The sequence below is a fragment of the Podarcis bocagei genome, assembly GCF_964188305.1.
Source record: "Podarcis bocagei genome assembly, chromosome: 7".
In the NCBI taxonomy this organism is placed as follows: Eukaryota; Metazoa; Chordata; class Lepidosauria; order Squamata; family Lacertidae; genus Podarcis; species Podarcis bocagei.
Window position 1 is genome coordinate 78894416 of NC_138132.1, and position 10242 is coordinate 78904657.

The window sequence follows — 10242 nt, forward strand, 5'->3', positions numbered from 1 at the left end:
TTAAAGACCAACTAAGTTAGTTCTTGGTATGAGCTTTCGTGTGCATGCACACTTCTTCAGATACCTTAGTTGGTCTTTAAGGTGCTACTGGAAGGAATTTTTTTTTATTTTGACATCAGTATCTATTTGTCTAGATAGGCTGGCCTAAGGAATGCAATACCTCCTCCACCACCTTTTTGGTTAGCTGACTTTACTCATAACAGAATTAACCCTTAAATAACACACTGAATGATCTCTGCTGCTACATTTCTGACAGTTTCCACAACCACCCACTGGGGCATGATCACAATTCAAGGAAAACATTTAGTCAGGCAAAAGCAATCAAACTGCGGGGGAAGAGCAAGGCCCATAAGAATCCCAAGAGAGAAGGAGAGAGGTATAGAGTGCCGCAACCGTGGTTTAGACAGTGGGCAATCCAGTGAAGGGGAAGTTGATCTCTGGTCCACCTCCAATTTGGGAGTCTGCGATTTGGGTTGAGAGGTCGAGAGGCCAAGGAGGAATGTCCACACGCGTCCAGACATGAGGACTTCTTTACTTCACTGGCAACGCTCTTCGCTCTTTTGGCACGAAACGTAGTGGTTTTATATTATTCTTGAATAAATTGGGATCTTCTGCATTAACGTTTTTCAAGTTATCCCTGAGCTGTGGGAAAAAAGAGGCAGGCAAGACTTAGCATTTGGAGCAGCTGCTTCTCGGACCCTTCCCATATTGATGTGTCATCCCCTCAACCCTCTTTAGCATTGGATTGGGAAGATTAACACAGGAGGAGAAATCTGGGGAAAGGTGGGTTGTTGTTTCTTCATTGTTGCTACTATTATTATTAACGACTCAGTTCCCGTGAGGCATCCCAAAGTGGCTTGAAGTATAAGACCATAGACTTCCGGGTTTGCGCGATCGGCTAATGACGGATTCCCTCTGAGCTCCGGAGGGAATCGGCTCTGTGGAAGACGGGTCCTGCCGTGGTGGCAACGCGGGGACCCTTAGAAACCACAGGCGCTGAAGCCTGTGGACTTGGTGACTTGGCGGACACCATTTGCGCCCCCCGATCCGCGAAGGAGCCTTTTTAAAGGCTCCGGAGCTGGGGACGGGGAGAGGCATGGTGCTGAGAGTGGACTGCTACTTCTACGGAGTGAAGCCGCATGCCATGGTTGGAGAGCGCTGACTTCTTTTCTTGAACATTTGGACTTTTAAAGCAACGACCCGTGAGTAGTACGGAAATTGGAACTAAAAAGTTTTTTCTCTTGAATCAGGCACGATCGGGGGAGGTGTTAAAAGGAAGTCCGCCCCCCCCGGCTTGTAGATAAATTAAAGCAAGAAATATACAACTAAGGTCGAGAGAACATTCTTCCTTTTATTGGATAAAAGTTACTAATTTCATCACTTGGCAGTATAAGTAATTTCTCTGGAGGATAAGAGTCGATTTTAAGAGCTGAAGCGCAACCCCCCGGGACCCGGGAGCGATCTGCGAGAGAGCCTGTTGAGGAGACATAAAGAGTTTGACAGCTGTCAAATTAGCTGTCAAAGTCAGGAAAGAAAGGAAAGTGGATTTCTGTTATCTTTGCTGGTTATTTCTGTTATAACTTGATTTTAAACTGTTGAAACAAAGAAGAAAGAAACAAATTAACTTGACTTTTGGATTTGAGTTGGAAGGAACACTAAGTAACCAGAATCCCTCTAGAGGGGTTCTGAGGCATTACAATGGCTGCAGATGGAAAAATACAGGCTGAGCTGGACAAAATGTTTTTTCTCTTGGGAAAGTTACAAGGTCAGAGTGAAGTTTTGTCTACAAATGCTACAACTTTGAACTTAAAAGTAAACAAACTTGCTGAATTTGCCAAGGACTTGACCCAAGGAACCTACGCAGCTGAACAAGAAGAGATATGTGTTGTTTCAGAGGAGTGGGAAGGAGGAGTTGAAATGTCGCAGACGACAAAGGAGAGCCAGAGGCCTGCTAAGACGGACATTAAACATAACAAGACCTGGATGATTAGAATTTGGTTTGAATCAGAGAACGAAGAATGGAGGGATCTCCTTATGGGGAGATCTGAAGACCTATGGATTACAAATCTGATCAAGGTGAAAGTTGGAGCTTTTGGGACATTTTGGACATTTGGACTTAAAAGCAACAAGAAACAAGATTTGGGCTCCACCTTTGAATATGGAGGTCTGGTGGCAAGAAACTTAGATCCTATTATAGAGCTTCTCCGAGACTTGATGTTTAATATAAAGGACTATCAAAAAAACCCGGCAGAGTGGAACTGAGAGAGATTTGAGGGCCTCGGACGTGAGATCTCCAGGCTGATAGTTGACAAGAGACATTTTTTGGGGATCGAAACCGGGGGAGGTGTGTGTGGAAGGTTTGGAATCCAAAGGGTGTATAATCATACTTTGTTTATTTGTTATTTTCTTGTGTAATTAATATAAAAATTGGGAATTTGGTGGAAGGGAATTAGGGTCGACTTTAGAAAAGGGGGTAAATAGTGAGTATCGTTGTTTAAATTGAGGTTTATAAGTTAAAATTGGTTAATTAAGATGAATTAAATTTAATAATAAATAAGGTAAAACTTAGGGATAAGAACTTGCTGAGCTAACTATTGGAATTGGAATATAAGTAGGAGAGGTGTGGGGAAGTCAGGGAAAGATGTTTAGAAAATAAGGATCTGTAAGTATATTTGTTATTTGTGTTGTGTTTGTTTGTGTTTTTATGTTTGTCTAAAAATTTGTGAAAACCCAATAAAAATATTATTAAAAAATGAAGTATAAGACCATATACTGTATATAACAGATACATATACTAAAACTGTTTTTGAAAAATGAATCCATATATAAAATCATTTAAAAAACACGCAAACAACTACAAAATACACAGACACAATTACGAAATATAACAGCAGTTTTAAAAGAGCAATAGCACACCCATGAAAACAATGAAAAATCCAAGAGAGATAAAGTTTTTAGAACGTTTGTCGAAAGTGGAACATCTGTAGTAGGCACAGAAACGACAATAGAAGAGGCGCCTGCCAATGGGAGGATGGTGGCCTGATTCTGACATTGTGTAGGATGGACCTCTTGACAGGACATATGGAAGAACGAGCATGTTAACAATGCTCATTAACTGCAGTGGGTCTACTCTGATGGGTACTAGTCAGGATGACTCTGCTCTACTTCCGCAGTCAGAGACAGAAATGCATCCAAGTTAGGACTGCCATATGTCCATGTTTTCCTGGGGATCAGACTGTCAAAATGACATCCGGGTGGGTTTCCGTCAAATTGGCAAAATGTCTGGGAAAACCCATATGTCAACTTTCACTTTTGGGAATATGGGAGCCCTAACCCAATTGATGGAAACTGCAGGAGAGGAGACTGCTCTTGTGCTTGGCTCCTACTTTTTGGGAAGAAAAAGATGCTAGACCAGATGGGGCATTGGTTCTTCATATGTTCTTATGTGTAGGACCAACATCAGACACAATGCATTTTCTCTCTCCCCCCCCCCCGTACCCCTTTTTGCTTCGGAACTTTGTACAAAGTTCAACTCATGCTCAATTGGGGATGTTTCCCCCCTGGGCCTGTTAGTTGTGCCCATTCATTTCAATGGGTCTGCTCTGAGGAGGACCACCATTGGAAACAACCCAGGCTCTCATCTTCTACTCACAACCCATTTGTTTCATTTTAGAACAAGCAACAGAACACATCTTTGCCATATACAGCAAGGAGCCAATTCACACCCACATACCATCCCGCATAGAGACACCCACAAACATTTAACATTACTTACTACGCGGCCCGGTTTGTCTTCACCATTTGAACTGCTAAGCATTGAAACCAACAGCATTGCAGCTAGCAGGATGAGACACGACTTCATGGTGCTTCAGAATTGGAGTATCCTCCTTGAGTTGGCAAAAAAGAATACAGGCAAGGAAGAGTTGCCTTTGGTCTCTGCTGTGCTCAGGATGGTGCTCTCTGCTTTCTTTATATAGCCCTTCTTCAGCTCTGTTGGGTGATGCAACCTCCTTCTGGACTAAGTCCAAGTGCCATTGGGGAAGGCAATTAGTCATCTTGTGCTGACGTGGAGAACAGGGTGCACCTTGTCAAGGCTGTGTGGTCTTCTATTCTCTTTCTTGACTGTTTCTCTTCTTCATTCCATTCTGTGTCCTATGCTTCCTGAAGTTCACCATTTCTTATATCCATGTCAGAATTGCCTAATGCACAGCTCCCCAGTCATTTTCTTCTCCATCATCCATCTCACAAATATGAATGTGCGCACTGGAAAAAGGACCCCAAAGGAATGTATATTGGATCCATTGACTTATTTCTTGGTTGCTGTTAGTGCACACCCTCCAACATTTCGCGAAATAATTTGGGGCACTGTCCACCCCCCATCTCTGTCGCTTGCCCCTTACCTGCTGCTGACATCTTCCTTTCCCAGATTGCTCCAGCCTGTGACGCATTTTGAGATGCAGCACAGCTTAGAGTGGCCTCTGGGAAAATCAGGGCATCCCGGATTGGGATCAGAAGCTGGAGCAGCTTCTGCCAATTCAAGAAGTCCTGATTAAATTGGGACCTTTGAAGGATCTGATAGCATAGCCTGAATGCCTAGACACACAGCCCCTGAAACACATCCTGCAGTCCTGTGCTTAGCTACACAAAATCCACACTCACATCGAGTTCAATGAGTATGTGGATAAGACTGCAAATTAAGTTTTACCTCTGGCAAGGATACACTGTCTGACATAGGATTTAAGAGGAATATTTGTTTCCTGGACGTGCTGAAACAATGGAGGGAATTATGTCTTCTTATAGATATTAAAAATTTAAGACAGCCATTGCCATTGGAAAATTTGTTGTGCTGCATCACAATCCTGGATTTGAAACAATGGAGGGACTTATGTATTATATATCTTAATTTAAGAGGACAGCTCCTTATTTGCTATTCTGTCTTTGGCTTACAATGATGCTTTGATATAAGTGCAACATGATAATTAGGTATCTATTAGATCAATCAATACTACCTTTATTTCAGGGCTCAGACAAGGGCTTCCATTCTAAGGAACTTCTGGCATTTTTACTGGCAGCTGTAAGGCAAACAGTAGTACAGCAATGGGAACTCTTGAACAATCTATTCTTGCAAGCACAGTATAAGAACATTAGGAACATTGCAGTCTTGGAAAAGACTTCTGAATCACCTAGATAAGAATCTCTGTTGGAAACCACCAAGACAATTTGGCTTCCATCATCCTCTCCTGGTCTTCTGCAAAGGTCCAGCTTCTATTTCTTTACTTGTACATGCAAGTCCTACTATGCGAATGGAATCTGCTCCTGAGAAATGGTTCATAAGTCAAGCTGCCTGTAGTGGCAGCAAGACGTGTACATGTACAGTCAATTAAAAGTTGGTTTTATTCCAGAAAAGCATGCCACTCGTCCGGAGCTCTCTGCCGGCGTGACTTATGGCTACCCTGATGATGACTCAATTAAATCCTCAGCGTTGTTCCTCTTCCTCTGGAAACAACGCTTGAAAACGAATCTCTTCCGTCGCTTCTGTGATGTCAATTTCCCCTTTTCTTGTAGCCCTCCTCTTCTGCATTCTTGCATGCTGAGAGGTTGGCAAACTGACTCAGACAAGCTATCGTCTGCTAAGTCCTGTGTTTCTCTGGGCTGTGAATTCCTCCCTCTTCACTCCTCTGAGCTTCCCTTAACAAACCTCCCTTTGTCCCCTGAGCTGCCGTCCAAGTCTGGCAGTTGCTGTTGTTCGCTTGCTGGCTCCAGCCTGACACTGCCCAGTGATTTCCATTATTACATATGGAGAAAATCCCAATGCATTCATTCTCTGCTGTCTTCTGTTGGAATTCAGGTGTCTATGCTACAGAGCCAGTTGCTAACTGCAGTTGCTGCAGCTTCAGGATATGCTGACTCTTATTCCTGATACTCCAGCTTCCTGGAAAGGGCATCCACCCTCTGATTCTGACTGCCGGCCACATACTGCAGGCCTTAGTCCAGTATATCTGAAGGAGCGTCTCCACCCCCATCGTTCTACCCGGACACTGAGGTCCAGCACCGAGGGCCTTCTGGCAGTTCCCTCACTGCGAGAAGCCAAGTTACAGGGAACCAGGCAGAGGGCCTTCTCGGTAGTGGCGCCTTCCCTGTGGAACACCCTCCCACCAGATGTCAAAGAGAACAACAACTACCAGGCTTTTAGAAGACATCTGAAGGCAGCCCTGTTTCGGGAAGCTTTTAATGTTTGATGTATTATAGTATTTTAATATTCTTTTGGAAGCCGCCCAGAGTGGCTGGAGAAGCCCAGCCAGATGGGCAAGGTATAAATAATAAATTATTATTATTATTATTACTATTATTAGTATTATTATTATTATAGTCAAATCTGGCAAATAACTTTGCCCACCAAATCTGCCTTTGATTGAGGCATCTCACTGTTTCCCAATACAGTGGTGCCCCACAAGACGAACGCCTCGCGAGACGAAAAACTCGCAAAATGAAAGGTTTTTTCGTTTTCGAGTTGCCTCGCAAGACGAATTTCCCTATGGGCTTGCTTCACAAAACGAAGCTTGCCCTGCAAGCTCCGGGGACAGCGGGAAGCGCAGCGCGTCTTCCCCGCTGTCCCCGGACCTCTTTTGAAGCAAGGGGCGGCGGGGAGAAGACCGCTTCTCCCCGTTGCCAGCCCCGCAAGCTCCGGGGACAGAGGGGAAGGTGCAGCGCCTTCCCCTCTCTCCCCGGACCCCTTTTGAACCAAGGGGAGGCAAGGGGGAGAAGCGATCTTCTCCTCTCCGCCCCTTGCTTCAAAAGAGGGGACAAAGCGGCGCTTCCCCTCTGTCCCCGGACGGTCTCCATAGGAACGCATTGATTGATTTTCAATGCATTCCTATGGGAAACCGTGCTTCGCAAGACGAAAAACTCGCAAGAAGAAAAAACTTGCGGAACGAATTAATTTCGTCTTGCGAGGCACCACTGTACTCTAGATTTCGGTGATCAGTACATACTTCTACTTGGTGTTGTGCACCCTGTCGAAAATGTCTCCACACTTCAAATGAGTCTCTGATAGCAAGCAGCTCCTTGTTTGAATGCCTGCTGGGCCTCTACTGTCCAGAGGAAGGCCTTTTCCTTCTCAAGCAATCTGTGAGAGGAGCTGTGAGCCTGGAGTAGCCTGACATAAACTTGCGGTAGTACTTCAAGTACTTCTTAGTTTCGGGGTCCTGCCATGACACCACACTCTGCACTGTGGCGCCTTCTTGCAACATCCCGGGTGTATTTATCTTTCTGTAATCAACACAAAGTCTAAGTTCAGAGGCCCCCATTTTCTTCACAAAGAGCACAGGGGAGCCCCCAGGCACCTTGGATGGCCTGATGAAGGTCCATGCCAGATTCCTCTCTAGAAACTCCTTCAAAGCAACCAGCTCTGTCTCAGAGATAGAATAGAGTTGACTTGTGCGCATCTGAGCCCCTGGCAGGAGGTCTATTTTATAGTCATAAGGCCTGGGGGTGGGGGACAACCAGTCTGCATCCTTCTCACAGAGAACATCCTGGTAGAGCTTGTACTGGGGAGGCAACTGCCCTTCCTCTCCAGTTAGGGGTCCCAATGCCTCCGCCCCCTTGCAGCCATCACTACTGGGCCCTCAATACATAAACAATGCAGGTGGCAATAAGCTGAAGCAATTTTTATGGATCGCTGCCCCCAGGCCATCACTGGGTCATGTTTCGATAACCACGTCATTCCCAACACAAGAGGGTAGGTGGCTAATTTCATGATGTGAAATGTGGCTTGTTCCCTGTGGCCAGGCACTTCCAAAACCAGTGGCACACTTGTATGTGAGACTGTCCCTGACACCAGGGGGGCCGCTAGGGGCGCATTGGAAGATGGCCGACAGTACCATCTCTCCGGCACACACGAGGTAATTAAGAGGCTAATATGGGAGTAGTTAGCCTCCCGAGTTTTCCCAGGGGGAATGGGAAAACACTGCCTCATCTGCGGATGCACATAAATCACCCCCGAGTTTGAAAGAAGGAGGGGGTGAGGGCACTAGACGTAAAGCCCTTGTGTGTGTTTTTCGCTCTCCTGGACGCTACTTCTGATCGCGCGACCTGGTTGCAGGAGCTCAAGATAAATAATTAGAGAACAGCAAATGCATAAGTTTCGAGTGAATAAAGGGAGTATTGATTGCTAACTGAAGCAACCTCTGTGATGCTGAGCGACGGGTTGGACTGAACAAGAAATTATATCAACATCAAAGATGTCGGTATGTCAGAACGGGGCGGAAAGGGGGGGAAAACTTTTCTTTTTTTCTCTATGTGATTACCTAACAACCCCCACCCCCCAAGAAGAACCGTTGCAATGACCGATAACAAGTGAGACGGAATAATGAACTATGTGGAAATAAATTCATTAACTAAAGGCTTTGCTTTGTGGAAGATCTAGAAAGGAAATGGAAGGCTTTTGGGATGACGTAGTTCTAAAAGAGAATCGCCAGGACAAGACAGGCTCTGTTGCAGGATTGACGGTCAAGAGGGGGAGGAAGCCACGGCTTTGTTATCATATTTGACTCTGCGTTTGATCTGGCAGACCTCCCCTGAAAAAGATTGATGTCGGAGCAACAGGTCTGAGAAAGTTAATGAGCAGACGCTGAGACTGTATTTTATGGAAATGCTGTAATGGCACCTGCCGTGTGAATACGACTTTTGGATTAATGTGAAAATCCACACAGAATTACAACAACTTTCATTTCAACTCGCTTGTGGAGACTTTCAGAGGTTATAAAGAAAGGAAAAAAATACGATAACAACAAGAAAATTGAAAGATGATTTCTAAAGGAAAACAACAAAGAGATGAATGGACAGAACTGTGAACATCAAAGCAGCAGAAATATGAGAGGATTGGACCCTTTCTGAGCTCGAAGCATGGGTACTCCCAACAAAAATTTAAAATTTGGTTTTGTAATTTGGAACTAATGTGATTTGATTGGTTTGTTAATAAAAAATATTATATTTTTTTTTAAAAAGAGACCGTCCCTGACACCAGAGGCCTCCCATCTATGGTTTGCACTTGAGGGGTGGCGCCAGTCTCTGTATTTGTAGACCGTATTCCTCTACAAAGTCCTGATCTATAAAGTCGGTAGAAGCCCCTGAATCTATGAGGGCTCTAAACTGCATCCTACTCTCATCTGGGAACAGTAGCACGGCAAGCAATGTGAGTCCAGGAAATCTGCTCCACTTCTGGGTGGGGCTGGGTTACGGACAGGCTGCCTAGACTCCCTTCACAGCGTGGGGGTGGGACAGCATCTCACGTCATGCTGGTGGAGACGCCAGCCATGCCACGTTGCCAGGCAGCCAATCAGGTCGCTTGGGGGCGTGGCCAGGGCTGATTTAAGCCTTGGCGCAAATCTGAGGCTTCCCTTTCAGCCTCACGCCACGCATCTCTCAGTCATTTCAGCTCCTGCTGCTGCTTAATCACCTGCTCCTCGCCTCCCTCCACGCGGCTCCAGCCCTTGCATCAGGATCTCCGGGCGCTGCTCCCTCAAGGGCAATAAAGACAGCAAGATCGTGCATTGCTGCGCTGATTGCAAAAGGTTACTCTTGTAGCGTGGGAGTTGGGGGGCTGCATGTGTGTGTGCAAGTGAAGCAGTGGGTGGTAGGTGCTCTGTGAGGAGTAATTATGAAATATTGTAAAAATCGAAAGGAAGAAATAATTTGTTAGAAAATGTAAAGGCAATATTATGTTAAAAACTGCAGGAGAAATAATTAAGACGGAAGGCTATCAGAGATGCTGAAGGAAGTCCAAATAAGGATATATGTAAAATAATTTGTGCGGTATGTCTAAAATTTTAGTATGTTAAGAATTAATAAAAAATATTATTAAAAGGGGCAATAAAGGTGGCAAGAGCATGCATTGCCGCGCTGATTGCAAAAGGTTTCTCTTGTAGCGTGGGAGTTGGGGGGCTGCGTGTGTGTGCGCAAGTGAAGCAATGGGTGGTAGGTGTTTGCAGGACATTGTCAAGGTTTGTGGTTTTCTGCGGGGGAGCAGGCAGAGTTGAGTGACATAGTTTATTTATTCAGCATTGTGGCTTTGCACTGTTTCAGTGGGGTTGTGAGTGATCCTCGCGTCCTCATTCACAGCCTTCTCTTGGGTGGAAACAGGGGCTTCTGAGCTGCGGTATCCGCCCCCCCTTTGGTGCTCTACCCCTCATTGTTGCTTTCTAATCGCCTCTGTATCGAGCAGGGATTGGGCAGCACTTGGTG

General features: G+C 45.3%; 1 long non-coding RNA gene across 1 annotated transcript; it reads right to left on the reverse strand.

Moving 5' to 3' along the window:
* Nucleotides 1-289: 289 nt before the first annotated feature.
* LOC308592079 lies at nucleotides 290-4809 on the reverse strand. Its single transcript, XR_014010356.1, has 2 exons — nucleotides 3776-4809; nucleotides 290-642 (listed from the first exon to the last, which is right to left on the reverse strand). It is a non-coding gene; the product is annotated as an uncharacterized lncRNA (long non-coding RNA).
* Nucleotides 4810-10242: the final 5433 nt, after the last annotated feature.